Below are 8,255 nucleotides of genomic sequence, written 5' to 3'. Positions count from 1 at the left end.
TCAGACAATCGCATTGCATATATGTAATACAATACCTTGAAACATTCCATATACCTTATAGAAAACACACTGCATTATGTTAAGATGTCATTTGTCTATTAAATAAAAGTAATGCGTATGTCACATACGCATACGGTATGTGTGATACATCAGACAATAGCATTGCATATATGTAATACATCATAGTCCATATGAATTTAGTATCAGATAGGTGCATATATGTAATAAAATACATTGAAACATTCTATATGCCTCTTAGCAAACACACCGTAATTCATGAAATTGTCATAGCCTACTCAAACAAAAGTAATGCATATGTGTAATAAAACAACTATATATGTAGGTAATATATTATTGTTGCATATAGATAATAGATAACCAATGCATACACATAATACAACAAACTCATATGCATGTCATAGAAAAGTGCTGCATATACATGTAAAAGAATATGTTATATATATGTAATACAACATACCGTATATGAATTTAATAGACAATCACTTTATGCATGTATACGCCAGACTAAATATACATATAATATAAGTGTTGCATATATATAATATAACTGCCTATATATGTATTTGATATATAAGTGATGCATCAATTATGCACTGCATATATGTAATACTTGATAAAATCATGTAAATACGACTAATCAATGTTGATAGTGTGTAAAATTAGATATGGCCAGGTTCATGTTATCCCATTGTCCATCGATGCACATTGAGGCCATATATCAGCTACAAGACCCGTTTCCGATTTCTCACAAGCAATTCATCGAACACTTGGTGTGCAAACTTAATAAATAGATAACTCACTTAAATTGAATAGTTCATAATCATCCATCCCTTTGTGTTTAGATAACATGTTAACAACTATAGTAACCATGGATCCATAAGCAACTGAATTGACCAACAATAGCAGAACAATCAATATCTTGAAAATCATCAATGTGTGGCTCATTCATAGTTTTCAATCATAATCAGTTTCTAAGTACATGTTTAACAATGTATATTGTTATTCGACTAGAACAAAAAAAAAACAAATACAGAGCCTATCGAAGAGCCTCGTTTTGTGTTTGATTGTTGTATAATATGCTTAATCGATGCTGTTAATACGTGAAATTAACAATTACAATCATTTACCTGATAGTATTCCTCATATTCATGCTTGATTTTGCAGTCAATTTGGATGAACTTTACAATCAATTGAGAGGAATTAAAAGCCTGGATATTGAGGGAGACGTGAGTGAATAAGAATATGGAGAAAGAACAAATGTAGTTTTTTTTGTTAATTCCAATATTTCCCCTCTTCCCATTTTTTAGCCTTTGGTATAATAAAATCAATGTATTAAAGAGGAGTTATCTAGTTCTCTCTAATGAGTTCTCTCTAAATCCCACCCCTATATATATATATAACTAAAACTTATGCATTTCCACCAACATTCGTGTTGACAAACTCTATTTTCATACATGTTACAGGTACAAGTAGTTGATATTATTCAAGTTGGAAGATAATAGTTTGACCTTAGGATATTATTCAACATACAAGAATATGATGTAATTGTTATAATTATTGAATTTGTGTACGTGTTTAATGTTAATGAAATTAAATATTCATTGTCGCTTTAATTAGTGTCTTTTGAGCTACTGTTCAATCAATACGTTACGCCCCGCCATGTTCCGCCACCTTTGGTCGGGGTGTGACAACGCGTTCGATTGTGTTTGTGCATGCATCCCGCTGCATCGCGTGGGCACCCATCTAGTATGCTTTAATATAAATGAATCAACTAGCAAATGAAAAATCAACTCCACGGTTCATAAATATTTAGTGGCTCTCTTGAATATTAGACCTTTTTTATTACAACAATCTAAAATATTTATTCCGAGTATGTTTATGTCGTCCCATCAGTTAATTTGTCACCATTGGTGCATGTTGTTTCCCCATGGAAGTTGAAATTGAGTCGACATTTTGACGAAATTGGGATGGTAAGATTACAGAAGATGCAATGAGAGAGAATTGAACAACAATAACATCTAACAAATAATCCAATCAACCATTCTCTCTTATATCACACACTCTTGGTATTTTGTTATGCTCCACCAACGTGACCGATACGAACCTAGTCGTTAATCAAATGGTCCAAAGAAAATTGACGAAAACCAGAATAGAAATCATAGATTTTTAGAAGAGACTTTGATTGTTAAATCATCATTTTTTATTCATAATCATTTAGAATGCAACCTAGGGTTTATATAGCCTTTACAAATAAACCGACACAAAGGAAACTACCCCACTAATTACTTAAATTAAAAGAAAATAAATACATGAAGGATAATGTATAGAAAATGGGAACGTGGGATTAATGTTGCATGATTAAGACCATTCACATTCACAAATCAACATAATACACAACCCTACCCAACCTAATATTTCATTCTCATTCACAAACCAACCAACCAAACTTTTTATTAAATAAATATGGTTTATAATTATTGATATATATATATATATATATGTAAGGCCCCGAACCGGTGCCTCACTTTTGACGTTGGATTTACTCAAAAACACGGTTCTACAAATCAAAGTTTATTAAAACTTTCGCGGAAACGTTAACTTTAATAATTCGATACAAAACATTCGATCTTTTTCTTTAAAACATAATATACAACATCATATTTAAAAGAACATTTCTCTTCCATCTTTAGATGCCAGCCTTTTAATCCATGTCATATGCCCTCTTCGTTCTAGCTCATTAAACCTATTCACCTGCGTGCATACTAAAAGTCAGCTAAGCTGAGTGAGTTCTAGTTAATCAGACAACATACAATTCACTCTCATACAATTCTTCCCGTATCCAAAAACACGCATTATTACCTTAAACTGGTATAAATATCAATAAGAGGAACGTCACGTATTATCTATTAAAGGGGCCATTACTATTACCCATACTATCTATATTTTTCATAGGAGGAACACTCTATATACTTTCCATAGAAGGAACACTATACTATCAATAGAAGGAACACTACACTATCCATGGAAGGAACATTATGCTATCCATAGAAGGATCACTATGCTATCCATAGAAGGAACACTATGCTATCCACAGAAGGAACATTATACATTATCCATAGAAGGAATTCTATATATTATCCATAGAAGGAACACTGTATATAAGTTATTATTCAATGTACATGTAAGGAGGTAATCACTTTCCTTGACAATACGTGCAATATCCGAAGATCGTTCACGTACCGACAAGAAATCATTCGTATCTATCACATATATCATACATGGCATACACTTACTATTTAAGGTAAGTGTATTAACTATCACATCGAGTAGGCACACAACCCCGAAACATAAAGGAAATGGGGCTAAAAACTTACCTGAACTCGGTTACGTTCACCGTTAATGGTAATCCTTTTCTTTAGTCGTGCATGGCTAACTGTATACCAATTACGCACATTAATTTCTATCACTTTCCATAACGTATTTCTAGTTTAATTATGACCCTCAATGAACGGGGGTCCGGGGCAGCGCCCCTGGCAACGGGGTTCTAGGGGCGGAAACTCCTAGCGGGGTCCAAAGGGCAGAGCTCCTGGCTGGGGTTAAGCTTCCAGGTCAGTTTGAAAAAATTTTATTTTTATTAATTGTCTTAACACATTTTCCATTAGGATTTTAAATTATTATCTATCCCGCCCACTTGTTCGCTATAACTAATTAAGCCTAATTCGTTATCTGAACATAGCCTGAGTCGTCACCTTAACTTAGCGAATTGGTGAGTAACGAATCACCTGATTCGTTATCCTAGTTCGTTATATTAACATAGCGAATGGTGAGTAACGAATCACCTGATTCGTTATCTTAACATGACGAATTGGTGAATAACGAATTTCCTGATTCGTTATCTTAACATAACGAACTGGTGCATAACGAATCACCTAATTCATTATCTTAATCATAACGAATTGGTGAGTAACGAATCACCTGATTCGTTATCTTAACGATCGGGCATCGGTCTTATCCAAACTTTGACTTAGAGGTCAAAGTCAAAATCGCCAAGAACACCCAATCAGTCAAGCTACATCAGATCTGCGATTAAACCCCCGATTCTTAACGAAACAACACAAATTGGTACCATTGAACTCGTATTCCCAGCGCCAACAAACACCAATCATCCAATATACATATACACATACGACTCGTTTATAAATCAATTAACCCATCAAATATTAACGAATTTCAGTGAGGTTTGTTGCGTTGGATTCGTTTATACCATACTCAAACAGATCTATGATTTCCCAAATGAATCTTAACCTAAATGAACAGTTTATTGTTATAAACGTACCTTAAACGAGTCGATCTACGAACACGATCTAGTGTTGATGTTGGTTTGGTTCTTCACAACGTTCTAGCACCGACAAGCTTGGGTTTTCACCTTAGGATCTTGGCTCGGGATGTAGGATGATGTTTGTGTGTGTTTTTCAAGGTGTAGGCTATGGTGTAGAGATGGATAGATATGGAAAGGATTAGAGTTTAAGGGGTATTTATACTCCCTTACGCCCATGGCCTAAGGCCCATCTTTCCTTTTTGGTCCGTAATTAATTCCATCTAAAAAACCTACATATCCTATCATATTTTATTATTATTATTATTATTATTATTATTATTATTATTATTATTATTATTATTATTATTACTACTACTCCACTAACTCAATTATTTCTCTCGATGCAATTAATATTTTAAATATTATTCTTGAAATTTTGGGATGTTACAATATATATATATATATATATATATATATATATATTTTTTTTTATATATATATAATTTTAAGATAATAAGTTTATGAACCAATAATATTATATTGGAATAATATACAAAAATACATAACTATGAAAGAAACTCCGTTTTTATAAATTTATATCGAAATGTTTGTAGAAAGAGAATAAATAAAAATGTGCCTTTTAGTTTCTTTTAAAAAACAAAATAAATTAAGTTATTAAACAAAAAGCAATTTATATATTAAACTAATTGCTAGAGAAAAAAAAGAAAAAAGTAAAAGAAATACACACCAATGATTAGTTGCCATTTGGCATTAAAGTGGTTTGGCAATCTAGGTTGGTGTGGTGAACCGTTTGGTCAAATTATCACAACCAAATGTGATTTTATATTATTTTTAAGACACTTGGCAAACCAACCCAACTTTAGACTGACAATGGGAATGGTCTAACGTGGGTTTGGATACATGTAACATCCCGAAATTTCTAAGAATAAATAATTAATATATTATTTATTTAAGATGGAAAAGTTTACTTGAGTTAATAGAAAAATAGTAAAACAATAAAGATGGAAGGATAAGTAGGCTAATTAGATGTAATTAATTATGGACCAAAAAGGAAAGATGAGCCTAAGGTCCATGGGCTTAAGGGAGTATAAATACCCCTTAAAACCCCAATCCTTTTCATTTTCATACATCTCCACACCATAGCCTACACCATCAAAACACACACTTAACCCAATTCCCGTTTTTGAAAAAAACCACCCATAAAGACACAAAGATTCCCGGAGATTTAGCCGTCGGATCAGTCTCAAATTTTAAATGAGTGTTCATGGTATATAAATGAAGATTTTCACAGATTGGATCTTCGATCAGAGTTAGGGAAGTCCAATTGTTATCAGCAAAACCATAGCAGCTCAAAAGTGAAGATTCCGGCAACTGTTCAGGTGTTCCGGTGACTGTAGCGGCGGTTTCCGGTGAAGGTGAGCTGATGGGTTTGTAGATCGGGACGAGACGGTTCGGTGGCCGCTTGAATCACTCAAATCTGAGTTCGTTTGATATGGTTTTGAGCATCTCGAGTGATTTCATACAAAAACATCAAAGGTACGTTTTTGTTAAAAAGGCTTACTTTTCATGAACGGATTTTGTAACGATTCCGACGAAACCAGGTATACCCTGACCGGTAGACGTTAGTTACGTCATATGTAATGGCGGGTACATGAGTTACCATGGTAATTATACGAGAATACATGGTTCATAGTATTGATTGTACGTGAATATATAATTCACCGTATTGAATATGCGATCAAACGATCGATAGTTATTGAAACCCGAATGAATCGAGGGTTCAATTATAGACGAGATATATGATATTTAGTGATGTTACGAAGTATTAAAGCTTCGGGATAAGTGGATTAAAGCAATAAAAAGGATTTCGATTTAATAATACGTCGGTACGTTAAACGAAACCTTTAACACCAAACCGAGCAAGAGACGATCGATCAAGCCGGAAAAGATGCGTAATAACTAATAATACGACGTTTTAAGTTAATAAATGTCATGGTTTAAGTTTTTAAATCGGTTTTATATAAATTTCATTTTTTAGCCGAAAAACAACCGTTTTGGCCTCGTTTTAAGCCGAGTTAAACGTTTAACCGAGAAACGAACTGAATCAGATTATCCAAAACATTATCCAGATTACGGAAATCCAAATGAGTGGCCAAGAATGAATTTTGTGGGTCCCACCCCACCCTTATGGATTCCGATCGGCCTCCCAAGGCCCTCATTTTCTTTTTTTTTCTTTTTTCAATCAACAATCCACAAACTTCATCAAATCCTCTCAACTCCTTGATCAAAAACCGAGACTTTTAACAAGAAAAACCAAGGTAAAGATCGAATTATATACGTTTCCATATTCGTTTCTTGAGTTTGTTTGCAAGAAAATGAGGTTTCAAAGATGAAAACCGATTCTTGCATGATCAAGTGATGTATACGGGTTATACAAGGGATCTTGGTCCAAGAAATGAGTTAAACGAATCAAAAAACGAATTTTTACGGTAAATCTTTGTTTTTAGTATCATAACCGTAACCATGAAAGAAATGGCTTGATCGCGATTGTGACTTGCTTGGTATTGTGGTATGTTGTTTGTAGGATCTGTGTTTAGTGGTAGATAAGGCGGAAAGACGAGTTTGTAGCTTGTAGTGGCGGAAAACGAAAGGTATATTCGGTTTATGTCGGTGTATGTGTTTTTGGACAGATTGTTGGCCGTTTAGATTTAGGTCATGAAATTTTACAGAGGTGTTAAACACATGAAAATATGAATTCTGTGAATTTTTGGTAATTTTTGGATAAAGGATGAATATTTGGTGAATTTAATGCTCGGTTTTGGCCAAAAATGGTGAAAAATAGTTAAATATTATGAAAAATTCTGGAAAATTTCAGATAAGCTTTTCATATCATGTATAAGTCACACACAAAATTTGAGGTCCGTTGGAGAACTCTAAGTAGGCTTTTCGGTTAAACGAATTCTAGGGATTTCTAGCTCGGTTTTGGAAAAAGGGCATGTAAAAGAAGACTTTGGTTCTGGAAAAATTACAGGGGACTATGTGGATGGCAGGGGACATCCAGGAAAAATTTGGGACTTTTCTAAGGTTGTTTGGTATTTACGACATATTTAGTGTTTAAATGGTGTTTAAAAATAGATAAATAAATTTTAAATATAAGAATTAATTCTGGAAATATTTTTATAAAATTCCCCACTATTAAAAAGTGATTTGTGCAAAATTTCAAGATCCGAGAATAAACGGATAATTAATCGTGCCGATTATCAAACTTTTAAAGTTAAAACGCGTAAACCGGTGAAGTTCGCTTAAGCGAGCTGACTGGTGTATAAAAACCTTAAAAATGGACTATTTTCATATAATTGAGTTAAACAAGTAAAAATGAATCATCCGAAAATAAGCCGGATGATTTGGGTATTTTTAACCAATTTTAACGGTTTCCGGTACGCCAAAGACGGAAACGAGTCCCGCGGCCAATCGGGACGTCTAAACCGAGCTATAATTTTACTTTTTAAATTAAATTATCAGACAACCACTATTTTCGGGTCGTGTGTGACCAAACTCATTTTTGAAATATAAAACGGATATTCGTGCTAGGCACGCAAAACGAGAAAACGACTAATAGAAATTGTGACCATGGAACTCTAAACGACATCACAATCTGAGTCCGGAGAAGTATTTCTGGGTTAACATTGCCCCCGGAACAGGTACAGTACTGGGTTAACAGTGTCCCCAGATGTACCGATTGATAAGGTTAAAGATTATATAAACAATAATTGTATAATAACGATCGTAGGGATCATATTACAGATTGGACGTGTTAATTGATAATGATTGTCGTTACCTGCTTGCATGTGCTAAGGTGAGTTTCACGAGCCCCTTTTTATTGAACTGTTTTAAA

The sequence above is a fragment of the Bidens hawaiensis genome, unplaced genomic scaffold, assembly GCF_021521415.1.
Source record: "Bidens hawaiensis isolate Kalapana, Puna unplaced genomic scaffold, B.hawaiensis_p1.1 tig00006678_1, whole genome shotgun sequence".
NCBI classification, from domain to species: Eukaryota; Viridiplantae; Streptophyta; class Magnoliopsida; order Asterales; family Asteraceae; genus Bidens; species Bidens hawaiensis.
The sequence above is the reverse complement of the archived record's forward strand: the minus strand, read 5'-3'. Positions refer to the sequence as shown.